The following is a 27,082-nucleotide window of genomic DNA, read 5'->3' as shown; positions in this document are numbered from 1 at the left end:
CTCCACTGTTGAATTCTACCCAACATTTAAAGAAGATCTAACACCAATCCTACTCAAACTTTTCCAAGAAATTGAAGAGGAGGGAACACTTCCTAACTCATTCTAGGAGGCCAGCATTACCCTGATATCAAAGCCAGACAAAGACACTACAAGAAAAGAAAACTAGAGACCAATATCCCTTATGAACATTGAAGCAAAAGTCCTCAAGAAAATACTGGCAAACCAAATTGAGCAGCATATTGAAAGGATTATACAAGTGGGAAAGGATTATGAGCAGGTGCGGTTTATTAATAGAAACCAACAATGATTCAACATATGAAAATGAAAAGTGAACATGAATATGTTATACACCAGTTAACAGAATGAAGAACAAAAGCTACATGATCTCAATTGATGCAGAAAAAGCATTTGACAAAATTCAACACTCTTTCACGTTAAAAACACTCAACAAAGTAGCAGTAGAAGGAAACTACCTCAACATAAGAAAAGCCATATATGATAACCCACAGCAAAGAGGATACTGAATGATGAAAAATTGAAAGGTTTTCCTTTAACATCAGGAATGAAGAAAGGATGCCCTCTTTTGCCACTTCCACTCAACATAGTACTGGAAGTTTTAGCCAGAGCAATAAGGAAAGAAACAGAAATAAAAGGCACCCAAATGGAAAGGAAGAAGTAACCTTATCTCTGTTCATAGATAATAAGATCTTGTATGTAGAAAAACCTAAAGATTACACAAAAAACCATTTTAGACCTCATAAACAAATTCAGGAAAGTAGCAGAATACAAAAACAATGCACAAAAATTGACTGTATTTCTATACACTATTGATGAACAATGTTATAATGAAATTAAGAAAACAGTTTGATTTACAATAGCCTCAAAAAGAATAAAATACTTAGGAATTAACTTAACCAAAGAGGTGAAAGACTTGTACCATGAAAACTACAAAACATTGCTGAGAGAACTTAAAGACACAAGGAAATGGAAAGACATCCTATGTTTATGGATTGGAAGACAATGTTGTAAGGATGTCAAGACTACTCAAAGTGACTCACAGATTTAATACAAGACCGATCAATATCCCGATGACTTCTTCAAAGAACTGGAAAAACCAATCCTAAAATTCATGTGAAATCTCAAGAGACCCCAAATAACCAAAACGATCTTGAAAAAGAAGAATAACTCACACTTCCTGATTTCAAAACTTACTACAAAGCTACAGTAATCAACACACTGTGGTACCGGCATGAAGACAGAGATATAGACCAATGGAAGAGAAAAGAAGGCCCAGAAACAAACCCTCGTATGTAGTCAAATCATTTTGACATGGATCCAAGACTGATCAGTGCGGAAAGGACGGTCTTTTCAACAAATGGAGCTGGGAAATCTGTGTATCTTAATGCAAAAGAACGAAGTTGGACCTTCACCTAGTACCATATACAAAAACTAATTCAAATTGGATCAAACACTTAAATCTAAGAGCTAAAACTAGAAAATTGGTAGAAGAAAACATAGGAGAAAAAGTTCTCAACATTGGATTTGGCAGTGATTTCTTAGATGTGACACCAAAGGCGCTAGCAACAAAAGAAAAAATAGACAAATTGGACTTCATGAAAATTAAAAAATTTTGCACACCAAAATATACTATCAACAGAGTAAAACCCTGTTGCTAGAACTTACAGTATGGGAAAAAAGCTTTGTAAATCATATGCAGTCTCACGTTGCTTAACGATGGGAACACATTCTGAGAAATGTGTCCTTAGACGATTTTGTCATTGTCTGACATCATAGGGCATATTTACACAAACCTAGATGCTATAGTCTACTACACACATAGGCCATATGGTACTAAACATATGGGACCACCGTCATACATGTGGTCTGTCATTGACTGACAGGTCCTTATGTGGCACATGACTCCAACTGATAAGGAATTCATATCTAGAATATATAGAGAACTCCTAAAACTCAAAACAACAACAATAACAACAGAACATACAACCCAATTTTAGAATGCACAAAGGACTTGAATAGACATTTCTGCAAAAAAGATAAACAAATGGAAAATAAGTGAAAAGATGCTCAACATCACTCACCTTTTGGGAAATACAAATCCAAACCACAATGAGATACCACCTCACACCCATAGGGTGGCTACTATCATAATAACAGAAAATAGTAAGCGTTGGCGAGGATGTGGAGAATTGGAACTCTTGTGCACTGCTTGTGGGATAATAAAGTAGTGCAGCTGCTGTGGAAAACAGTCCGGTGCTTATATATCCACAAATTGAAAGCAGAGTCTCAAAAAGATATTTGTACCCTATGTTCATAACAGCATTATTCACAATAGCTGAGAGATAGAAGCAACACAAGTGTCCATCGACGGATGAAGAGATAAGCAAAGTGTGGTATATACATACAATGGAGTATTATTCAGCTTAAAAAAGGAAGGAAATTCTGACACATGCTACAACATCGATGAATCCTGAGGACATCATTGCTAAGTGAAATAAGTCAGTCACAAAACGACAAATACTGTATGATTCCACTTATGTGAAGTCCCTAGAGTAGTCAAATTCACAGAGACGGAAAGTAGAACAGTGGTTGCCAGGAGCCAGGGGAGGGGGCATGGGGAGTTATTGTTGAATGGAGACAGGGTTTCAGTTTTACAAGATTTTGAAAAGAGTTCTGGAGATGGATGGGGTGGTGGTTGCATAACAATATGAGAAATTAATAGCATTGAACTAAATGTAAACTCAAAGATGATTGAGATGGAAAATTTTACGTTGTGTATATTTTACCACACACACACACACACACACACAAAATGTAGCTACTCAAACAAATAAGACCATTTTGCTGTACAAGCCCAAACCAGGGGGGTGGCCTGTGCAGTAAAAACTTTACTCAGTAGGTTTGGGGTTTTCAATCCCTGCACATTCCGAAAAAAAAAAAAAAAAAAATCCTGGCCCTTGAGAAGCTCTGGGAAAACATCCCCTAAACTCTTGGGATGATGTACCTGATAAGAGTGTCTCTGTACCTGGGGCCTGGGTACAGAGCATAAACATGACAGTTTATGCCAACAATATGATTTATGGGGGGGGGTGCCTCGGGCCACACAGTTTGACCTTGAGAGGGGCTGGAGACTGAGTAACTGAGGTCAGCAGTATGACTCTCTCAGTAAAGTGACTGACCCCCAACAAAATCCCTGGACACCCAGACTCGGGTGAGCCTCCCTGGTGAGCAATACTCTCTGCTGTATCACTCATCATTGCTGGGAGAACTGAGCACTGTCTGCAGGAATACTGTGGAGAGACAGCTGGAAGCTTGTGCTGGAAGTTCTTCCTGAACTCCACCTATGTGCCTTTGACCACTGCTAATTCTATGTGGATCATTTCTCTGGAAAGACCGTGACCGTAGGTGTAACAGCTTTTCTGACTCCTGTGAGTCCTTGTAATGAATCCCTGAACCTGAGGGTGCTCACCCAGCCAGGGATCGGGCTGATTCCTATCAGAAGCCCATTCACACTCCTCCTGCTCCCTGACACCCAGGAGTCAAGACTTCTACATGGACTTAGTCACCAACCAGGGCAGCCAGTGCTGGGTCTCCATGAGAGACTAGGGGGTAAGCTGTCATCTTCTGATCCTCAGTATATCTGCTTCTCAAATGGGGTCAAATGCCAAGTAAGGCTGGATCAGGCAGGAGTAGGAGCTGGCCCTGTGGAGCCAAAAAATGCTTCATCACTGCCAAGAACTGATCAGGGGGATCAGGTGGGACTCAAGCCAGGTTGGAGCCCTCAGACTGGTTTATTGGACATCAGGACCCCCACTGAGGAGCAGGTTGGGCGGTTAGAGTTCCCCTCTAGTGGGGCACAGCACAGAGCTGGTAGGGGGATGAGTTCACTAGGGGTCCAAAGACATTGTGGTGACTGGGGCGGGGCTGCCCAGCGGGCACCGAGAAGCTGAAGCGCTGCAGGAGGCAGGTGAAGAAGAGGAAGAGCTCCATGCGGGCCAGGGGCTCCCCGAGGCACGAGCGGCGGCCTGTGGGTGGGTATGGGGGGGTCAGTGAGCCTGGGCGCCTGGGCTCCATGCCCCTAAGACTCCCTCAGGAGGGGGCAGCGAGCCAGGCTCCCCACAGGCACCTGCTGAGAAGGGCATGAAGGCCTCCTGCTTGACGAAGCGGCCCTGGGCGTCCAGGAAGTGCTCGGGGTGGAATCGGAAGGGCTTCTTCCAGACGGTCTCATCCTGCAGGACCGAGGACAGGTTGGTGATGAGCGTCGTCCCCTGGCAGGAGATGCCTGGCATGAGTGGCGTCTGGGGTGAGGGACATCTGGACCCCTGCGACCAAACTCGCTTGGGCCGCACTCTCTGCCTGATACACACCTGGACTCTTTCAAGTTACTCTCAGTCAAAGAAGTTTCCTGGCACCAAAGGGCTGCACCTCATGGACCACGGCCATGGTGAAGGGCATGTGGCCTTGTCCCTCATCTCTGGTCACCGCGCCTGCCCTATCACCTCATTGATCTCCTGTTGGACACGGCCTGGACAGACAAGCGTCCCCACAGTGGTCAGAACCCAGGAGGTTGGACCCCAACCTCCTCCTGACTCCTGTGCAGGGGCTGTGCCCATGGGGAGGAGGAGGTCCCTCTGACCACTGAGTCAGGGCCCAGCCTCTGCTCAGAGCTCCTGGTGGCCAACCAAGCTCAGGGCCCCAGCCTGTCCCTCTCCTCCCTGGCCCATCCCACTGGGCCCCCAGGCTGGGCTCATGCTGCACTTCTAGGTGCAGGATCATGAGCAGGAGGGCCCAGGCCAGCGTGGTCGAGGTGGTCACCATCCCGGCAGAGAACATGTCAGTCACCACCAGGCGCAGGTTCTCATCATTGAAGCTGTTCTTGGGGTTCCCCTTGGCCTGGGCCATGCAGAGAGGGTGGGCTCAGGGGCAGAGGGAGGAAACCCCAAATGGCCTCCCAGTCTGCACTCATCAGCCCAGGTATAGTTGCCACTTTGCCTGGGCTCCCCTCATGGGGCGCTCAACCCACAACCCTGTCCCTGTCCCTGTCAGCTCACCTTCTCCACCTCATCCAGGAAGGCATCGGTCAGGTCTCAGGGAGGCTGGGCCGGGTCCCGGGTCACCCTGTACTCTGCAACCAGCTCATCTAGCAGGGCCATTAAGGCCCTCTGCCCTGGAAAGGGCTTGGCGAACAGCTCGGGGATGTGCAGGAGCACGGAAATGGCATTCAGCACCTGTGTGGGCCACAGATGTGGGGCCCTGGGTCCTCCTCGTGCTCAAGTGTACACCTCGGCCAGTCAGTTCCCAGCATCCTCCAGGGTGTCCCCACCATTGATGTGGTTCCTCTCCAAGTTCAGACCTCGACCCTCTCTCCTCGCCTCTCTCTCCTCGCCTGGGCCCCGAAAGAATAAACATAAAATCTACATCTTATGGGTTCTGGTGGCTTCCAGTGAAGGAAGTACATGTTCCTTAGGCTCTCCTGGGGCCAGCTGACCCAACATGCCTCTTGCCACACCTCCTCCGCGGAGGCCCATTGCAGGGTGGTGGCTTCCTCCACAGAGCTTGTCTACGGGGCTACTTGGCCCCCTCCACCCCGCACCTGGCGCAGGAAGCAGGAATCCTCCTTCAGCAAATCCTGTGTTCGGTCCAACATCTCGAGGAAGCACAGATCCTTGTACTCGAAGCGGTGCCCAAAGGTCAGGGAGGCCATCGCGTTACTCACCGCTTTGTTCAGGAGGGCGTTGGGGCTAAAGGGGCGTCCTGGGAGGGGACGGTGCAGGTCAGGGGGTCGCCTCCATCTCCTCTTCCCAGCATCCATCCCTGTCTCCTGTCCCTCAGCCCAGCACTCACCGGCCTGGTGGGCGAATGCGGCACAGAGGCACGAAGCCTCCTCGGTCACCCACTGCTCCAGTGACTTCTGCCCAGGCTGAAGCTGCGCAGGGTGGACACGGAGATGTGCCGCTGCTCCGGCCACCGGGGTCCATAGCGGGCAAAGACCACCCCTAGCGGTGGGGCGGTAGTGGGTGTGGCTCGGGTGCGCCCTGGGCCTGCCTCTGTGAGCACACTTAGCTCAAGGGCTTGCCTGCCCTTCCGTTTAGCCGGCAACATGCCCCGCATCCCACCCCTGTTCCCATAGCCTCGCGCCTGTTCCCCCCACTCTAACCTCGTTCTCCTTCCCGCCAAGGCCAGGCCACTTTACACCCCCATCCGGCTAGGGACAGGTCCCACTCTCTGCCCATCCACAGCTCTCTCCACTGGGTGTAAGTCTTGGCCCCACCCTTGGCTCGGCCCACTGTGAACCCCTTCCAGGGTTATTGAAGGCCCTTGTCGGCCCTTTGCCTCGCTCACACTGTTTTGGTCCTCCTACTTCCCGCCATCTGGACATCCACTTCCTGCTCACAGTGTGCTGTCTCCTGCCCATTCCCCATAAGGCCCTGTCCTCCACTCTGCACACACCCACCTCCCCAGCCTTGGCACAGGCACCTTCCTCCACCTGCCACCGCTTAAAATTTGCTAACTCTTCTCTGCACTGCAGGTCCACCACCCTGTTTCTGTCAGGCCCTGGCGGGTCTCAGGTCACTGCGGGCCCAGTCACCACTGAACCGTGGTGCCCCATCTTCCACTTACCTTCTGCTTGTGGCCCGAAGCCCAGGTGTTCGAAGATGGGTGCTGGTGGGCGGTTGGAGGTGTCCTCACTGTGGTGCACCAGCGCCTTGCGCATGGCCACTAGCCCGCTCAGCACGACCACGGGCGTCCGGGCCATCTGCAGGCTGAACACGGCCCCAAAGCGGCGCCGTAGCTGCAGGCCGAGGGTCAAGGGCATTGGTGAAGTCTGGCCCCTGCCAGGTTGCAGGCCCCAGTCTCCTGGTGCTAGCCTTGGTTGACCCCTGGACCACCAGCAGTAAGTGCAAGGGTTTGATCTGGCCTCGTGACCCTGAGGGTCACATCCTTTATGGTGGAGGACCTCATGTTGCACCAGATCACCTAGCTATGATTTTGCAAATGTCACGAACATTGTCAGAAGGCCAAATTAGCATCCCATTTTATAGGTGAAGAAACTGAGGTTCACAGAGGTGAGCAGTGAGGCCCAAGGTCTCAGAGCAGCAAAAGATTTGAACCTGGTCACTGTCCCCTCTCAGCCTCGATTTCCTGATTTAAATGGGGCTCACGACCAGATTCCCCTCCCCCAATCTCAAGACCTTTCCTCCTGATGTCCTCAGAAGGGACTCAGGCTCACATAACTTAAGCTCTGTCCCACTGCATCCCAAACCCACTGCCAAGTCCCACCCCCTCCAGGCCTTTGCCCTCTCCGACCTTTGATTGGAAAATTCATACTGTCCTCCAGGCCCTGCACAGATGCCCTCCCCCAGGAGGCCTCTCAAACCTGCCTCCTCCTTTCCCCCCAGCTCCCTGTCCAGCCTGTGGCTTCATCACCACCCACTTTCTCTGCTACATGGGGTCCCTAGGACCTCTGCGCCCACACCCCATCTTCCTCACCTGGATAAAGCAGGACATAGTGTCCTAGAGGTCCACCTGCAGCAGGTTGCCCAGCCTAGGCAGAGTCAAGGGGCCTGGTGGGTAGTGTGGGGCCCAGCGTTGGTGCTGGTGCATCAGGTCCACCAGGAGCAGGAAGATGGCCACGGCCACGGCCAGGGGCCCCAGTGTCTCCCCGGTCAGCAGCCCCATGGCTTCCTCAGTGGGCACTCAGCTCCTCTGGATACACTGGCACACTCACCACACCAGGCATCTAGGACCAGGCAAGGGAGGGCACTCGCACCAGCCCTGAGGGCTTGACAAGCCTGGGTCCTCTTTATAAAGGGAGCTGAAACTGGCCCTTGACCTCTGCCCTAAGCCAACCTGACAGGAAGACTGTCCTGCCAGAGGGTGCAGTGAGGGGCTAGGGAAGGTCAGCACAGGGGTGGCCACAGAAGTCCTGTCCCTCCGCCCTCTTCAAGTCCTTACCCTGGGTGGGGTTGGGGGTAATAGAGATGTGTCCACCCCTAGCCTGTCTCCTCAGCATTATAGAGGCTCCAAGGAAGAACCAGGGGTCTTTGGACTTGATCTTCCCACCCATCTGTCACATTAGCCTCACACTACCTAATGTGGTCACAATCTCGTCTCCAGAGAGACAACATGTTTTTGAGCTCCTCTACCTCACCTGCCTCCTCCTGAGAGGCCTTCACCTGGGAGGTCATTGGCACTTGCCTGACGAAGAAAGGAACCACCCCCGTAGAGGGTGGCAGGGAGACAGAGGGGGCTGAGGGTCTCCATTTGTCCCCTTCACCTCACCCTGACCACTTGTCATGCACAGACACAGACACACCTAATCACACACAAATCACTCATCTATTCCCAGACTCTTACCTTCACGCTCATACATGCATACACACCCACAGAAACACCACACAGAAATCTACACACTCACAAAGCCAGCCACTCTCAGACAACACTCACATGAACACAGAAAGTCACACTACACTCAGGCACACAGATTCTCTCACACACACACATGCAGACCCAGCACCAAGTGCCCTGGTTCTCAGCGAGGGCCCTGGATGCCTGGGCGGGGCTTCTTCTGGTGGAGGCTGCTCCCTGCGAGGCTCAGGGTCCTCACTGGCTTACAGCACAGCCCAGATTCCTAGACTCTGGTGTAGCTGTGGCAAGTTTAAATCTGGGTGTCAGGGGGACAACAGGGTTGTTCTCTGAGCTCCCCATTTACCCTGACTGGGCAACTGGTGGAGCCCAGAGGCCCTTTCCCAAGCTTGTGACATCCTCCAGTGACTTCCTGAGGGATATTGTCATCCTACTCCTTTATGGCCTCTATGGTTTCTGATTACAAATATGATGTTTATATTATTGAGGACAGATCCTTGGGTAATAACGATGCACGTCTTGCATCTCTCTTGTTGCTTTCAAAACTCTCTTTGTCTTTGACGCTTTGATTGTAATGTGTGTAGTTATAGATCTCTGATTTTATCCTACTTGCCTACTTGGGGTTCACTGAGTTTCTTGGATGTGTAGATTAATGTTTTTCATCAAATTTGGGGAGTATTCAGTTTTCAATATTTCTTCAATATTCCTTCTAGTCCTTTAACTCTCTCTTGTTCTGCTTGGACTCCCATTATTTGTGTGAAGTATGCTTGATGGTGCCCCACAGGTTTCTGAATCTCTGCTCATTATTCTTCATCCTTGTTTCTGTTCCTCAGCCTGGATCATCTCAGCTGAGCTGTGCTCATGTTCACTGACTTTTCTTTGGCCTGTTCAAATCTGCTCCTGAGATCCTGTAGTGAAGTTTCATTTCAGTTATTGCAGTTTTCAACTCCAGAATTTCTCCTTGGTTTCTTTCTATAATTTCTATCTCATTTCAGACATTCTTTAGTTGGTGACACATCATTCTCCCACTTCCCTGTAGTTATTTAGACATGTTTTCTTTTAGTCCTGTGAACATATTGAATTAGCTGATATACAGTCTGTTTCCAGCAGCTCCAACATCAGGGACAGTTTCCGTTGATTGCTTTTTTCCTGTGAATAGGCCATACATTCTAGTTCCTTTGAATGTCTTGTAATTTTTGGTTGAAAGTTGGACATTTCAAATCAGATAATGTGGTAACTCCAGAAATCAGATTCTCTTTGCTCCCCAGGGTTGGTGTTGTGGTTTTTGTTGTCATCGTAGTTGTTTCTTTGTTTAGTGACTTTTCTGAACTAATTCTATAAATTCTCTATTCCTTGTTGTGTGTGGCAACTGAAGTCTATACTCAGTTAGCTTGGTGGTCAGCTGAAGATTGGTTAGAAATTTCCTTAAATGCCTGGAACTGATCACTCTCCCAGTCTTTGCTGCACAGAGGTGCTCTCTGTGTGTGTTGGGACATACTTTCAACACTCAGCCACACGCTGGCTTTAGAGTTTACAACTTTCCTTCAGCCTTCACTTCCTGTTTTCACAGAACCTCCAGGTCAGTCAGAGGTGAGAGATAAGGCCCACCCCCACCAGGTCTTTCCTGAGTATGCACACAGCTGCACACAGCCCTACACACGTGCATGGCCCAGGAATGTGTCAGAGGGTTTCAAAGCCCCTGTGGACACCTTAAGCCCCAGGTTCTCCTTTTAAGCTGTGTGGTTAGTGTATCATTTGCACCAACTGTTATCCATTCCCTCAGGAAGCTTTAATTTTCCGCAGTGGCCTCTGATTACCTTCAACAAACTCTCCTGAGGAAAAGGTTGTTTGCATGAGGGGAGCTCTCGGGTGACACAGACAGCCCTGCACACGGGGTCTCCAGGGAACCCCCAGCCAGGGAAATAGCAACAATTCTTTGGGAATGAGGCTTTGAAAATGCTCCATGCCCTGTGCTCCCTCAGGAGGCTTCCCTGGGTGTGGGCGGTTATTTTCAAGGCTCCTGTTGAGCTGGAGAGTGGAGGAGAGGACCAGACAAGTGGAAATGCCTCAGAGCTTGCTGTTCATTCTGAGATTCAGTCATTTGTCTTGAAAAAGTGCTCCTGAGTAGCCATGAGATTTTGGTTATTTCTCAGACTTCTGAAAAAGTTGTCTATCGTTTTACCCGTTTTTTCATTTCTCTTCTAGAGTGGCCAATTTTCATAGGTCTATCATTTTTGCTGATGTCACTGTCTCCTGAGAGGTGTTATGAGAGCTTAGATGTCTCAAAATGTCTCCATTCATACTTGAGTAATAGTTCAGCTGGATATAGAATTCTAGATTGGAAATAACTATCCCACAAAATTTTAAAGAGCTTCCTCATTGTCTTCTACCTCATGAGTTGGTGTTAAGAAGTCTGATGATCGTTGCATTTCTAAAACTGAGAATTCTTTCTTCTTTATAACCCTGCAAGTCTTTAGGTTCTTGTTACGGTCACACTGCAAAAGCAGGAGAGAACTCCCAGACACAAAATTTGATGTGGATGTGGACTGATGACACCATTCCCACAACAAGAGGGTATGAAAAGTTCTACTACTTGCGTCATTGAGGTCTCTGGGCAGAGCAGGACTGACCTCTCAAGCAAGTCCAAAATGTCCTGGTAGAGCCAGGAAAGGAGATTGGTCAGGATATTTACTGTGGTTAGGTGATGGGCTGGAGTCAGGGCTCATGTGTAAGGATGGAGGTCTGGTGGTTTGAAACTCTAGTAGAACCAAAAGAGAGAGCACCAGGATTTATTAGCAGCTGATCCAGATGTGGGGGTCAAAGGAAGAGAAGGGGAACATGCTTAACGGCTGTCAGAAGTCAAACATCAAAAAATAGAGTCACACCCCTTGGAGTGGGGAACAAGCCCAGATAGCCAGATGCTCCAACCTTCCTTAATGAGCCTCCCCTGCCTCCTGCTTCCTTCCTGGTTGGGAGGAAGTGAGGCCATTCCTCTTGGGCTGCAGGAATACCTAGCGTTTTATCATGCTGATCTGCTTCCCTGACATCATGTGGTACCCTGGCCCAGGGTAAATGTCCTCCCAGCAAAGGATCCACCTTGCATGCCTGCTTGTGCTTTTTAGAGGCCTCCGAGGTTGAGAGGGTGGAAGAAGGCCCCAATGGCTGGGTCTCCCAGCTCCTACAGAAGCTCTGGATTGGCTGGTTCCCAGCCTCTGACATCCCCAAGACTCAGACACACGAATGACAAAATATCCAATAAATCCACAGAATTGCTGCTTCTTTGGGCCCACCTCCCTCCTCTCAGGGGCCTCACATCTTCCCAAACCCAGTGTGGACCCATCCACACCGCCTCTACTGAGAAACTGTAAACACTCCATCCTGCCACCAAGACCTGACATGACCTTGGATACTCTGGAGAGGCTGAGGGGACCCTGGCTGGCTTGCCTACTCAGTGCTAACGGACAGACCAGGTTCCCTGAATCCTGGAATTGGGAGATCTGTGTCATGAGGGCACTTGGAAGATGTTGGTGAAACCCCTGACACAGATGCTGTTGGGTGGCGTTCCTCTGGCAAAAGTGGTGTGGAGGGGCAACTTCTGCCCTGAGTGTCTGTGGTCCCCATGCTCTTACCTCAATGCACTGGGAGGTCTACCCAAGACTCAGGTAAGCAACAGTCATTAGAAACCCTTGGGCACTGCCCTTGTGCTCAGTCCAGAGATGTGAATTGTAAGGGTGCGGATAGCAGAAAGCATGGCAGGGAGCCTCTCATTGGTGATTGAAAGTACTGGTTTGTCACACTCACTTCAACATTTAATATTATCAGTTTCAATTTTTTGTCAATTTAAAGGGAGAAAAATAATACCTCTTTATTGACTTAATTTTCTTTCTTTTCTTAATTTTTTGTTTATTGCAGTAACATTGGTTTATAACATTGTATAAATTTCAGGTGTACATCATTACACTTCTATTTCTGCATAGATTACCTCATGTTCACCACCCAAATACTAATTACAACCCATCACCACACACATGTGGCGAATTATCCCTTTCACCCTCCTCCCTCCCCCCTTCCCCTCTGGTAACCACCAATCCAATCTCTGTCTCTATGTGTTTGTTTATTGTTGTTATTATCTACTACTTAATGAAGGAAATCATACGGTATTTGACCCTCTCCCTATGACTTATTTCACTTTGCATAATACCCTCAATGTCTATCCATGTTGTCACAAATGGCTGGATTTCATCGTTTCTTATGGCTGAGTAGTATTCCATTGTGTATATATACCACATCTTCTTTATCCATTCGTCCCTTGATGGACACTTAGGTTGCTTCCAAGTCTTGGCTATTGTGAATAACACTGCAATGAACACAGGGGTGAATGTATCTTTACACATTGGTGTTTTCAAGTCATTTGGATAAACACCCAGCAGTGGGATAGCTGGATCATAAGGTAGTTCTAGACTTGATTTTTTGAGGAATCTCCATACTGTTTTCCATAGTGGCTGCACCAGTTTGCACTCCCACCAGCAGTGTATGAGAGTTCCATTCTCTCCACATCCTCTCCAACACATGTTGTTTCCTGTCTTGTTAATTATAGCCATTCTGACGGGCGTGAGGTGATATCTCATTGTAGTTCTGATTTGCATTTCCCTGATAGTTAATGATTTTGAACATCTTTTCATGTGCCTGTTGGCCATCTGTATATCTTCTTTGGAGAAATGTCTGTTCAGGTCTTTTGCCTATTTTTTAATTGGGTTGTTAGTTTTTTTGTTGTTGAGATGCATGAGTTCTTTACATATTTTGGAGATTAAGCCCTTATCAGATGTATGGTTTGCAAATATCTTCTCCCAATTGTCAGGTTGTCTTTTCGTTTTGTTGATGGTGTCCTTTGCTGTGCAGAAGCTTTTTAGTTTGATGTAGTCCCATTTGTTTATTTTTTCTATTGTTCCTCTTGCCCGGTCAGACATGGTGTTTGAAAAGATGTTGCTAAGACCGATGTCGAAGAGCGTACTGCCTATGTTTTCTTCTAGAAGTTTCACAGTTTCAGGTCTTCCATTCAAGTCTTTAATCCACTTGGAGTTAATTTTTGTGTATGGTGTAAGATAAGGGTCTACTTTCATTTTTTTGCATGTGGCTATCCAGTTTTCCCAACACCATTTGTTGAAGAGACTTTCTTTTCCCCATTGTATGTTCTTGGCTCCTTTGTCAAAGATTAGCTGTCCATAGATGTGTGGGTTTATTTCTGGGCTTTCGATTCTATTCCATTGATCTGTGTGTCTGTTTTTGTGCCAGTACCATGCTGTTTTGGTTACTATAGCTTTGTAGTATATTTTGAAATCAGGGAGTGTGATACCTCCAGTTTTGTTCTTTTTTCTCAGGATTCCTTTAGCTATTCTGGGTCTTTTGTTGTTCCATATAAATTTTAGGATTCTTTGTTCTATTTCTGTGAAAAATGTTGTTGGAACTTTGATAGGGATTGCATTGAATCTATAGATGGCTTTAGGAAGTATGGACATCTTAAATATGTTAATTCTTCCAATCCAAGAGCACGGAATATCTTTCCATTTCTTTGTGTCTTCTTCAATTTCTTTTATTTATTTATTTTTTTTTTTATTTTTTTTTTTAATTTTTTGTTTATTGCAGTAACACTGGTTTATAACATTGTAAAAATTTCAGGTGTACATCATTGTACTTCTATTTCTGCATGGACTACATCATGTTCACCACCAAAATACTAATTACAACCCATCACCACACACATGTACCGAATTATCCCTTTCACCCTCCTCCCTCCCCCCTTCCCCTCTGGTAACCACCAATCCAATCTCTGTCCCTATGTGTTTGTTTATTGTTGTTATTATCTACTACTTAATGAAGGAAATCATACGGTATTTGACCTTCTCCCTCTGACTTATTTCACTTTGCATTATACCCTCAATGTCCATCCATGTTGTCACAAATGGCTGGATTTCATCATTTCTTATGGCTGAGTAGTATTCCATTGTGTATATATACCACAGCTTCTTTATCCATTCGTCCCTTGATGGGCACTTAGGTTGCTTCCAAGTCTTGGCTATCGTGAATAAGGCTGCAATGAACACAGGGGTGCATGTACCTTTGCAAATTGGTGTTTTCAAGTTCTTTGGATAAATACCCAACAGTGGAATAGCTGGATCATATGGTAGTTCTAGACTTGATTTTTGAGGAATCTCCATACTGTTTTCCATAGTGGCTGCACCAGTTTGCACTCCCACCAGCAGTGTATGAGAGTTCCATTCTCTCCACAACCTCTCCAACACATGTTGTTTCCTGTCTTGTTAATTATAGCCATTCTGACAGGCGTGAGATGATATCTCATTGTAGTTTTGATTTGCATTTCCCTGATAGTTAGTGATTTTGAACATCTTTTCATGTGTCTGTTGGCCATCTGTATATCTTCTTTGGAGAAATGTCTGTTCAGGTCTTTTGCCCATTTTTTAATTGGGTTGGTAGTTTTTTTGTTGTTGAGATGCATGAGTTCTTTATATATTTTGGAGATTAAGCCCTTATCAGATGTATGGTTTGCAAATATCTTCTCCCAATTGTTAGGTTGTCTTTTCGTTTTGTTGATGGTGTCCTTTGCTGTGCAGAAGCTTTTGAGTTTGATGTAGTCCCATTTGTTTATTTTTTCTATTGTTTCTCTTGCCTGGTCAGATGTGGTGTTTGAAAAGATGTTGCTAAGACTGATGTGGAAGAGCGTACTGCCTATGTTTTCTTCTAGAAGTTTCACAGTTTCAGGTCTTACATTCAAGTCTTTAATCCATTTGGAGTTAATTTTTGTGTATGGTGTAAGGTAAGGGTCTACTTTCATTTTTTTGCATGTGGCTATCCAGTTTTCCCAACACCATTTGTTGAAGAGACTTTCTTTTCCCCATTGTATGTTCTTGGCTCCTTTGTCAAAGATTAGCTGTGCATAGATGTGTGGGTTTATTTCTGGGCTTTCGATTCTATTCCATTGATCTGTGTGTCTGTTTTTGTGCCAGTACCATGCTGTTTTGGTTACTATAGCTTTGTAGTATATTTTGAAATCAGGGAGTGTGATACCTCCAGTTTTGTTCTTTTTTCTCAGGATTCCTTTAGCTATTCTGGGTCTTTTGTTGTTCCATATAAATTTTAGGATTCTTTGTTCTATTTCTGTGAAAAATGTTGTTGGAACTTTGATAGGGATTGCATTGAATCTATAGATGGCTTTAGGAAGTATGGACATCTTAAATATGTTAATTCTTCCAATCCAAGAGCACGGAATATCTTTCCATTTCTTTGTGTCTTCTTCAATTTCTTTCAGAAATGTTTTATAGTTTTCGGTGTACAGATCTTTCACCTCTTTGGTTAAGTTTATTCCTAGGTATTTTATTCTTTTTGTTGCGATTGTAAATGGGATTGTATTCTTAATTTCTCTTTCTGCTACTTCGTTGTTAGTGTATAGAAATGTAACTGATTTTTGTATGTTGATTTTGTATCCTGCAACGTTACCGTATTCGTTTATTACTTCTAAAAGTTTTTTGTGGTTTCTTTAGGGTTTTCTATATACAAAATCATGTCATCTGCAAATAGTGACAGTTTCACTTCTTCCTTTCCAATTTGGATCCCTTTTATTTCTTTTTCTTGTCTGATTGCTCTGGCTAGGACTTCCAGTACTATGTTAAATAGGAGTGGTGAGAGTGGGCATCCTTGTCTGGTTCCTGTTCTTAGAGGGATAGCTTTCAGTTTTTCACCATTGAGGATGATATTAGCTGTGGGTTTGTCATGTATGGCCTTTATTATGTTGAGGTACTTTCCTTATATCCCCATTTTATTTAGAGTTTTTATCATAAATGGATGCTGTATCTTGTCAAATGCTTTCTCTGCATCTATTGAGACAATCATGTGATTTTTATTCTTCATTTTATTAATGTGGTGTATTACGTTGATTGATTTGCGAATGGTGAACCATCCCTGCATACCTGGAATAAATCCCACTTGATCATGGTGTATAATCTTTTTAACATATTGTTGTATGCAATTTGCTAGTATTTTGTTGAGGATATTTGCATCTATGTTCATCAGTGATATTGGCCTGTAATTTTCTTTTTTTGTGTTGTCCTTTTCTGGTTTTGGTATCAGGGTAATGTTGGCTTCGTAGAATGAGTTAGGGAGCTTCCCCCCTCCTCAATTTTTTGGAAGAGTTTGAAAAGGATAGGTATTAAGTCTTCTTTGAATGTTTGGTAGAATTCACCAGAGAAGCCGTCTGGTCCTGGACTTTTATTTTTGGGGGTGTTTGTGATTACTGTTTCGATCTCCTTACTGGTGATTGGTCTATTCAAATTCTCTATTTCTTCTTGATCCAGTTTTGGAAAGTTGTATGATTCTAAGAATTTATCCATTTCTTCCAGATTGTCGAATTTGTTGGCATATAGCTTTTCATAGTATTCTCTTATAATCTTTTGTATTTCTGAGGTGTCTGTTGTAATTTCTCCTCTTTCATTTCTGATTTTACTTATTTGTGCCCTCTCTCTTTTTTTCTTGGTGAGTCTAGCTAAAAGTTTGTCAATTTTGTTGATCTTTTCAAAGAACCAGCTCTTGGTTTTATTAACTTTTTCTATTGTTTTTTTAGTCTCTATTTCATTTATTTCTGCTTGATTTTTATTATTTCCCTTCTTCTACTGATTTTGGGCTTTGTTTGTTCTTCTTTTTCCAGTTCCTTTAGGTGCATTGTTAGATTGTTTATTTGAGATTTTTCTTGTTTGTTGAGATAGGCCTGTATTGCTATAAACTTCCCTCTTAGAACCGCTTTTGCTGTATCCCATTAATTCTGGCATGTCGTATTTTCATTTTCATTTGTATTGACTTAATTTTCATGATTACCAATGGAATTGAGCTTCTTTTTATGTGGCCATATATATTTATTCACATTCTTTGCCCATTTTTTCTGTTTCATTGTCTTTTTGATTTGTAGGACTGCTTTTTTATAGTCTCTATATTAATCTTTTGCTATATGTACCTCTTTTGCTATATGTACCTCAAATACTTACCCCATTTCTTGTTTGGCTTCAACTTTGTTTATGGCTTTGTCATATAGAAATTTGAATATTTATATAGTATAAGTATTTGTGTCATATTTAAGAAGGTCTCTCCTACCCTAAGATTACAAATATTTTCTCTTATTAATATTTTGATGTTTTAAAGCATTTAGCATTTTACATTAATCCATCTAGATTGTTTTTGTGCATTTGAATGTTGTAAATAGGAATCAAAGTTTTTTTTTTCTACATGGATAATAAATTATCCTAACATCTTCTCTCACACAATCAAAATATGTCTTTATCATCTTCTACGGGCCTAAAGACACATGGATCAATTTTCGTTTCATTGAGTTGTCTATTTCTGTCAATACCACACAGTTTTAATTTCTAATGGTTTAGGTATGTTTTGACATCCCTAGAACAAGTCTTATTTTTCAAATATTTTAGGCAATTTTGTGCATTTTTAAAACTGCAACAATTTTAAAATCAGCTTGTCACTTAAAAAACATTATCTTGGTTCCAAGTCAAGATGGCGGCGTAAGCAGACTCTGAACTCACCTCCTCCCGTGGACACAGCCAATTTACAACTACTTGTGGAAAAATTACCCCTGAGACAGAACTGAAAACTGGATAAGAGGAACTCCTGCAACAAGCGACAATCCTAATTGAGGTGGAAGAGGCAGAAACTCCCTTCTGGAGAGAAAAAAACGCCGCCTTCACAAGCAGCAGCACTTCACGGCTGCCAGGGAGCAGCCCAAAGGTATGCAGCCCTCCCTGGATGAGCCGGGCCCTGAGACTGGTGCGCCCCCGCTGTGGGCATTTTGTGGACCCAGCACAATTGAGACGAGTGGCATAATATCTGACTTTGCCTGCTGCTAAAACATTGGGGAGTACCCCCAGAAAAGCTGGTTCACAAAGAAATTAAAACCGGCTCTTAAAGGGCCCACGCGCAAACTCACTCGTTTCAGAAAGCAACCTAAAATCACCAGAAAGAAAGGTGACCAGTGCTTTGGTGAAAAGAGACTCACCTGATAGGCTCTGAGTGCATTGCAGTGAGAGGTGAGACCTCTCCAGGGACTGGGACATTGGCGGCGGCCATTGTTGTGGCCTAGTGTGGGCGTGCTGACACAGACGCCATTGGAGTTCTCCCTGGGGCCTGCTAGCCCAGGGTCTGCCACACCCACTAGAGCACCGATTTAATCCAGCTCAGCCAGGGCAGGCAGCCCACCCTAGAGACTGGCCCCACCCAACAACAAGCCCTAAGGCAACTTGTGGGCCTGCATAGATTGGTGACTGGATTCTCTGCAGCCTGGCAACTGAGCCCACTTCAGTGGGGCAGGGCGTGAACAAGGAGCAGGTGGAGAGCGTGGGGCGGTGGTGGAATGTGTGGGGCTCCCGCCGTGGAGAGACTGCATCCACTTTGGGAGGTCGGGGGGCACACATGGGGCAGGACTGTGTTGACTGTGTGTGTGGACCTGTGGGCAGCAGGCCTTGTTGACTCTCATACACTGCTGGTGGAAGTGCAAACTGGTGCAGCCACTATGGAAAACAGTATGGAGATTCCTCAAAAAATTAAGGATAGAATTACCATATGATCCAGCTATTCCACTGCTGGGTATTTATTCAAAGAACTGGAAAACACCAATGCATAAAGATACATGCACCCCTGTGTTCATTGCAGTGTTATTCACAATACTTGGAAGCAACCTAAGTGTCCATCAAGGGACGAATGGATAAAGAAGATGTGGTATATATACACAATGGAATACTACTCAGCCATAAGAAACGATGCAATCCACCAATTTGTGACGAGGTGGATGGACATTGAGGGTATTATGCAAAGTGAAATAAGTCAGAGGGAGAAGGTCAAGTACTGTATGACTTCCCTCATTAAGTAGTAGACAATAACAACAACAAACAAACACATAGAGACAGAGATTGGATTGGTAGTTACCAGAGGGGAAGGGGGGAGGGAGGAGGGTGAAAGGGATAATTCACCACATGTGTGTGGTGATGGGTTGTAATTGGTATTTGGGTGGTGAACATGATGTCGTCTATGCAGAAATAGAAGTATAATGATGTACACCTGAAATTTATACAATGTTATAAACCAATGTTACTGCAATAAACAAAGAATTAAAAAAAAATGATCTGAATGGGATTTTGATTAAGATTGCATTGAATATAGAAATGACATCTTTCTACTGTTGAGTCTTCCAAACAGGGAACATAGCATGTTTTACACATAGCGTGTGCATGTATATTCAGACCCTAACAGACACACAAGACCTCTGGTTCAGGAACAGAGCATTTATTACTCACAGAGCATCTTGTACCTGTTCCCCACATGAATTCTATTTTCTGCTGTGTCCAGTCTACTGTTCAACCCATGCAGTGAGTTCTTAATGTCAGATACTGTATTTTGTATTCTAGAATGTCTATTTTATCTATTGCTGTGAACAAATTACCTCAAAATTAAGCAGCTTAAAACAACAAACATTTATTATGTCACAGTTTCTGTGGGCCAGGAGTCCAGGTGGTTTGATTATTTGAGTGCCCCTGGCTCGAGGTCCCCCATGAGGTGGCAGTCAAACAGTCAGCTGGTGCTGTGATCTCACTGAAGGGTGAACTGGGGTAGGGGAGGAGAGTGCAATGCAGGGGTGATGGTGGTGTCACATGGTATCCACGTTCAAGCTCACTCACATGATTGTTGGCAGGCCTTGGTCCCTTATCACGTGGGTCGCCCCACAGGGTTGTCTCATTATATAGCAACTGTTTTCCTGCATGGCAAGTGTTCAGAGAGTGAGAGTGAGAATCCAAGATGGAAGCCACTATCTTTTTGTAATATTATTTTGGAAGTGACATCTCACTTCTACCAAATTTGTTCTTTAGAAGTGAGTCAGTAAATGCAGACCACACTCAAAAGGAGGGCATTCCACAGGGCGATAATACTAGGAAGTGGGGAATATTGGGGCTGCTAATGCCAATATCTAGATTATCCCTGGGTTAGCTTTGACTATTTTATCTCTTAACTATCGGGTAATTTTTCCTGCTTCTTTACAAGTTTAGTAACTTTTTATTGTAAGCTATACAACATGGATATGTTGTGCATTACATTAATTTTCTAAAGGAATAGTAAGTTTTGTTTTGGCAGGCTTTGAGGCTTGAATTTAGGCTTGAATCAGTTGGAACTCTTTTAGTTTTGCCCAGACTTCTAGGTGTAGTCCTTACTCCTAGGGTGGTGTTTTTCTGGAGTCTCAACTGAATGCAGGGATTGTATACCAAGATCTCTTTACTCTGGCCAGGCCCAATCTCCAGTGTCATTCTAGCACTGGGGAATTCGGAATTTCCCTCTCAGCTCTCAGCTCCCAGAAGCTATTGTCTGCTGGGCTGTCTTATCTGCTCAACCTAGCGGCCGGGGATCTGAGGAACATCTTTATGCAGATCTTTCAGGCTCCTTGCCTGTGATTGCCTTCACTTTGATTCCCTACCTCTCAAATCCCAGTCGCACTAGTAGCCCCTGAACTCTAATCACTGCCTCCTGTACCCAATACGAGTGCTGCTCTCTGTCCTGGCTTCACCTCTCCAGGTCACACTGAGGAAAATATCCTCAGCAGAAAACCTGGGTGAATGTAGGACTCACCTCTCAAGAATCACAGCCCTGCATTGGTTCCTCTCCATGCCTATAAATAGCTGTGGTTGTACATATTTTGTTCTTTTACATTTGTTTATTGCGGGAGTGTAAATCCAATACCAGCTACTTCCTCATGGCTGAAACTTGGAGTCCTCAAAGGGCCTAAATGTAATGGGAAGCCAACATTTCACCAGCTATATTTTCATTTCCACAATAGTTAATTTTTTCTTTTCCCTAACAGACAATTCACTTTTGACGTGTACCATGTTCTCTCTTATCTTTTTGAGGATTTTAATTATATTTACTTAAAAGTCTCCTTTGGTTTTCTCTATTAACTCTTTTCCTTAGTCATTAGTTGTTTTGTTTGTTGTACAGTTTGGTGCCTCTCTTTCTGAGTGTTGGTTTTCTTCAAAAGTTTGGTGAGTTCTGGCTAAATGCTCAGGTCTGTATTTGAGATTCTCTGCTGGACTCTCCTTGAATGATTTTATTTACTGTGGAGTGCCATTAGTCTACGCAGGGTCATGATAAGACATTGCTAGGCAAGGGGTACTCGTGGTTAGACTCTGGGCACTGGGGGTCCCCGTTCCTGCTGTGTGTTACCAGTCATCCAGCCCTTCTCTGGCCAAGGAGTCTCACCTTCACTGCTCTCACCTGGTGGTTGATGCATCTGTTTTTGTCTGCTGGCACAGGTGGGGAGAGGGGAAGCCAGTCATCTTTTGGCTTCACGTGAATCCCATCTAATACGTGTGTAGTAATGTCTCATTATGGTTTTAATTTGCATTTCCCTAATGAACAATGATGTTGATTCTCTTTTCATGTGCTTATTTGTAATCTGTTTATCTTGTTTGGTGAAGTACCTGTTCAAATCTTTACCCATTCTAAAAATTAGGTGGTTGTTTTCTTATTATTGAGTTTTGGGAGTTCTTTATATATTCTAGGCAAGTTCTTTATTAGATACATAATTTGCAAATATTTTCTTCTAGTCTGTGGCTTGTCTTTCTATTTTTTAGCAATGTCTTTTGAAGAACAGAAGATTTTAATTTTGTTGAAGTCCACTTTATCCATTTTTTTCTCTTATGGGTCATGATTTGAATGTTATATTTGAGATATCTTTGCATAATCCATGGTCACAAAGATTTTCTCCTATGTTTTCTTCTAGAAGTTTTACTGTTTTAGGTTTTACACTTAGGTCTATGATAAATTTTGAGTAACTTTTTGTATATGGTGCGAGATATGAATTGAAGTCCATTTTTTTCCTAGATGAATATCCAATTATTTGAGGACCATTTATTGAAACGACTATATTTCTTCCACTGAATCATATTTGCACCTTTGTCTAAAATCAATTAACAATATATGGGTTTATATCTAGACTCTATTCTGTTCCATCTGTCCTGACATCAACAATCTCATACTGTCTTGATTACTGTCCAACTTTATTTTTTCAAAATTGTTTGGCTATTCTAGGTCCTTGGCATTTCCATATGAACTTTAGAAATACCATATTGATTTTAACAACAACAAAATTTGCTGGAATTTTTATTGCTATTATACTGAATATATAGATCAATTTGAGGGTGGAATTGACATCTTAACAATGTTAAATCTTCTGATCCATGACCATGGAATATCTCTTCATATATTTAGATCTTCTTTAATTTCTCTCAGCAATGTTTTATAGTTTTTAGTGTACGATCTTGCACACATCTTTTGTCGGATTTTCCCCTCAGTATTTCATATTTTTGATGCTATTAGAAATGGTATTTTTTAAAATTTCAATTCCCAATTTTTCATTGCTTTTATATAGAAATATAATTGATTTTTTAATAGACTTTAGTTTTTAGAGTGGTTTTAGGTTCACAGAACTATAATTGATTTTCACATATTGATCTTGTTATCTTTCAACCTTACTATACTTTGGTAGCTTTTTGGATGACCTCATAAGATTTTATACACAATCATGTTGTTTGCAAATAAAGACAATTTTACTTCTCCCTTTCCAATTGGTTTCCTTTTACTTCTCTTTCTTGGCTTAGTTCACTGTCTAAAACTTGGAGTGCAATGTTGTATAGAAGTGACGAGGGCAAACATCCTTGCCTTATTCCTCAACTTAGGGGGAAAGCATTCAGTATTTTACCATTGAGTATATTGTTAGCTCTAGGTTTTTCATAGATGCCCTTCATTAGGTTGAGGATGTTCCCAGCTAGACCTAGTTTGCTGAAAGTTTTTTTCAGAAACAGATGTTGATTTTGTCTAATGATTTTTATGCTTCTATTAATTGTATAGTTTTTCTGTTTTCGTCTGTTAATATGGTGAATTATATTGAGGGAAGGAGTGGGGCTAGCCTCAGAGTGGGAAGGCCAGCCTGCTCCCCTGAAGAGGAAATGGCCTGTGAAAGCAGAAAAGGTATGGATTTGGTGGCAGAAAGTCAAGGGAACTGCCATCTGATGGTGCCTGTGTTCTCTGCTGAATGTGAGGAAGGCAGAGGTGAGGTTAGAGGTTTAAAGAGAGATTCTGAAATAATCCCTGTGGAGGATGGGAAGCTGACTTGGGAAATAGAGGCTTGGTGGGCCGCACCGAGGGTCCAGCTCACATTGGAGACCTTGACTTAACAATGGTGTCAGTTTGTATGGAATTCTGATGGGGGGATTCCAGACACAGAGTGTATTTTGAAGAGGCTAGGGAATCTCTCCCAATACTCCCAAAATTATTCCTAAAATGCTACATAACACAGAAAATACTTAAAAATGTTAGCAGTTTTTAATCCTGATTATTTACTATTATAATTAGCCACCTACACCTGGGGACATCTTACACCAAATGTTCAATAGAGCTATACCTTTTCCCTTAATCCTATCCGACCCCTCTTTTCCCATCCTGATTCCCTGGAATCTACCTCTCTAGCTCTGAGGGTACTGAAACCATCTTTTGTTTGGGGCTCTGAGATCTTGGGAGAAATTCCTGAGCATTTTCCACGCTCCTAGTGCTAGCCCACTCCATCCTGAGTCTGACCTCCAGCAGGGCCCTCCCTGGCTGAGCCCTGCCGGTGAGGTCCTTGCCATTTCCCAAGCCGCCTCTGGCCCATTGGGGTAGAGGAACACCAGGGTCCTGGGCCCATGTGATGCACTGACTGTGGCCCATCTTCTCTTCTTAGAATATGGTGTTTGGTCTATGCTGCCAGAGAGAGAGGTAAAGTGTGGTTGGGCCCTGTTACCATGCCTGGAATGACCAGAAAGTGGGACCGCTTCTTGGGCCCAAGAGGCAGGGAAAACAGGGTTTTCTATTCCCCTTTTCCTGACTGTTACAGTGTCTCTGGGTCTCAAGGTCAGGATGGAGGGCCTGGTCCTGGCAGGTGTGACATGCCTGTGTGTGCGTGTAGGCTGGTAGCCACCATCCTGGTAGTGCAAAGATGCTCTGCTTGTCCCAAGGGAGGGGATCCCAGAAGAGGAGGTTCAGTCATGGGATATTATTTCTAATCTGGTTGTGGCATCTGTCAGTCCAGAGTAGAGAGGGCTTTGGAGGGCTGCTGGGAGAAGGGCTAATCCAGTGCTCAGTCAGAAGCTAAAATGGACCCATGTAAGGAGGAAAGGAGACAGGAGGGGGTCAGGGGGTCCTTGTGTGTTCCAGGCTCCAAGTCTGGCTTTTGAAGTAGGCAGACACACAGAGTCATGAGGGCCAGTCAGCAGGGAGCCCAGGCTGAGCCCTGTTACAGCTGATGGATTGATTCATCCACAGTGTTGATTGGACATGCCCTGGTGGAGTAGGCCCTGGGGCTCAGATTGGGGAGGAAAGCCAGGACCACCAGTGATGGCCCGGGAGACCCCAGCCTCCCACTCAGCTCTGCTTTCCTTCCAGGCTCTACAGGACCCTGTATGTAGTACAGATCTCCATTCTTGCAGGTAAGGGCCTGGGTGCTGGGGTGAGTTGGGAATAAAACTGGTTCTCCCCTCAGAGGCACCGCAGTCTCCAGGTGCCACCAGGGCTCCCAGAGGCCTCCTCCTGAGGTTGCCATGTACCTAGCTCCCCAGGGGCTCCACTCTGCTCAGAGCCAAAGCTGGCCGTCTTTCTCCCTTCCTTCCCTCTGAACCTTCATAGTGAACCTGGGATTTGAACCCATGTCTAACTCTAAACCCCATACTTCCTCCCCCCGAAAGAAACAAACAACCCCACATGGGCTGGCCCAGTGCGTAGTGTTAAGTTCGCACATTCTGCTTTGGTGGCCCGGGGTTTTCCAGTTCAGATCCTGGGTGTGGACTGACTCACCGATCATCCAGCCATGCTGAGGCGGCGTCCCACACAGAAGAGCTTACAGCTTTACAACTATGGTAAGCAACTATGTACTGGGGCTTTGGGGAGAAAAAAAAAGTGCAAGATTGGCAACAGATGTTAGCACAGGGCCAATCATCCTCACAAATAAAAATGCAAGAAATTAAACTCAATGTTAAAAAAAAACCCACAAACAAACCAAAAAACCCACACAACCTAATAACGTCCTACAGTAGTGATCTTTAAATTTTTGCTTGCATACATTGGAAAAACTATATATCCCCTCACACATTTTAAGTCAATACCTAATATCTTTCATCACAGGCTTAAATAGTTTAAAAGGATATGATTTCTGGAATATTATAAATATTGATGTTTAAAAATAATTACATCTCTCTTTTAAGTGTTTTAATAAGTCTTCCTTCACCTTCCTGCAGGAGTGGTGTACCACTATTTTCATGGGTCTGTGGGGAAAACAGCCCCTGACCATGAGATTGCTGGGGAATCATCACAGGTAGGGAGCTCTGTCAGGGCCTAGAGGCTGGGACAGTCTCACTGTAGCCCGAATAAGGGTCATGCTCCTTGACCTCAGATGGTCAACCAACTGTGTGTGTGTGTGTGTGTGTGTGTGTGTGTGAACGTGAGGGCTCTGCAGGAAATTCCCTGTATTTCTGGCAAAGTGTCAAAACAGAGGACCACCCCTCATGGGCTGACTATGTGGTCACCTCAGAGCTCCATGGCAGTGGCCTAGACTGCACCTGAAGGAACAGATGATCCCTAACGGATGTGAGTAGCCTTGGAATGTAGTTCTACACTCCTGTGTGAATGGGGTGAGGGTGAGCAGGACACCTGCCTGGTGTTGCATACCCTCTTTGATGTCTCAGGTGCAGGAACCTATGGCAGAAGCCCCTACTCCCAGCCCTTGGTCATGAGAACGCAAATGGATGCCGACTGGATGCCCACTGAGGGCCACGTGCTGTATTAGATGCTGCCCATCTGTTACGTCACTTAAACCTCACGGCAACCAGCAGCTCCCATTTTAAAGATGAGGAAACAGGCTCCCAGAGGGACAGTGACTAGACCCAGGCTACCGCAAGTGACAGGACAGAACAACATACCTGGTCTCTGGAGGCCTCCTGCTCTCCATCCAGTGCTATTGGAAAGAGGAGATTCCTGTGGGGACAAGGTTATCTGTGACCCAGCAACACTGAGAAGTGTGGGCTGCACCTGTGGGAGTGACTGTTCGGAGGCTGGGGAGCCGCTAAGAAGGCCCGTGTTGGCAGGTGCCTTGAAGATCACTGAGTCCCACTTTGCTTCCTTTTTTTTTTTTTTTTTAAATTAAGCAGATTTCCATTTTGAAAAGTTATACTGTCGTCAAAGATATGCATGTACATAATTTGATGTGTCAAAGTTTTAAGACTTGAAACAAAAAAACTAGCTGCCTTTTGACCCACCACTCATCACCCATGATTCCTGCAACCCAGGGGGGAATCTTTCCAGCTTCCAACTTTTCCAGCTGTAGCCTTCGATTTTGCCTCTGTGTTTGTAAATAGAAAGCCTATCCTGCTTTGTCTTGATTTTTCAGATTTAAACATTATCCAATGAATTCCTATAATGGAACATGAGGATTTAGCTTTTGCAACAACTGTACACTTAGTGCCACCTCCAGGACACATTTCACCTCTCTCCAGCCTCCCAACACAGTTATATTCTGGTTTTTGGAGTTGTAAATTTTTGAATCTGTGTAATGACATCT

The 27,082-nt window shown here is 44.7% G+C and overlaps 1 pseudogene across 1 annotated transcript in view; it reads right to left on the bottom strand.

Annotated features, from left to right (window-relative positions):
* Positions 1-3,777: 3,777 nt before the first annotated feature.
* Positions 3,778-27,082, bottom strand: part of LOC101392566 (cytochrome P450 2D14-like) — a 30,613-nt pseudogene continuing 7,308 nt past the window's right edge. Inside the window, exons 2-9 of the transcript XR_015556348.1 lie at positions 6,640-6,811; positions 5,863-6,014; positions 5,612-5,772; positions 5,070-5,246; positions 4,770-4,911; positions 4,429-4,543; positions 4,145-4,370; positions 3,778-4,043 (exon numbers count right to left, since the gene is read on the bottom strand). The product of XR_015556348.1 is annotated as a cytochrome P450 2D14-like (transcript). The remainder of the gene's footprint in view (positions 4,044-4,144; positions 4,371-4,428; positions 4,544-4,769; positions 4,912-5,069; positions 5,247-5,611; positions 5,773-5,862; positions 6,015-6,639; positions 6,812-27,082) is intronic.

The sequence above is a fragment of the Ceratotherium simum genome, chromosome 25 (assembly GCF_057802395.1).
Source record: "Ceratotherium simum simum isolate JZ-2026a chromosome 25, ASM5780239v1, whole genome shotgun sequence".
In the NCBI taxonomy this organism is placed as follows: Eukaryota; Metazoa; Chordata; class Mammalia; order Perissodactyla; family Rhinocerotidae; genus Ceratotherium; species Ceratotherium simum.
The sequence above is the reverse complement of the archived record's forward strand: the minus strand, read 5'-3'. Positions and strand labels throughout refer to the sequence as shown.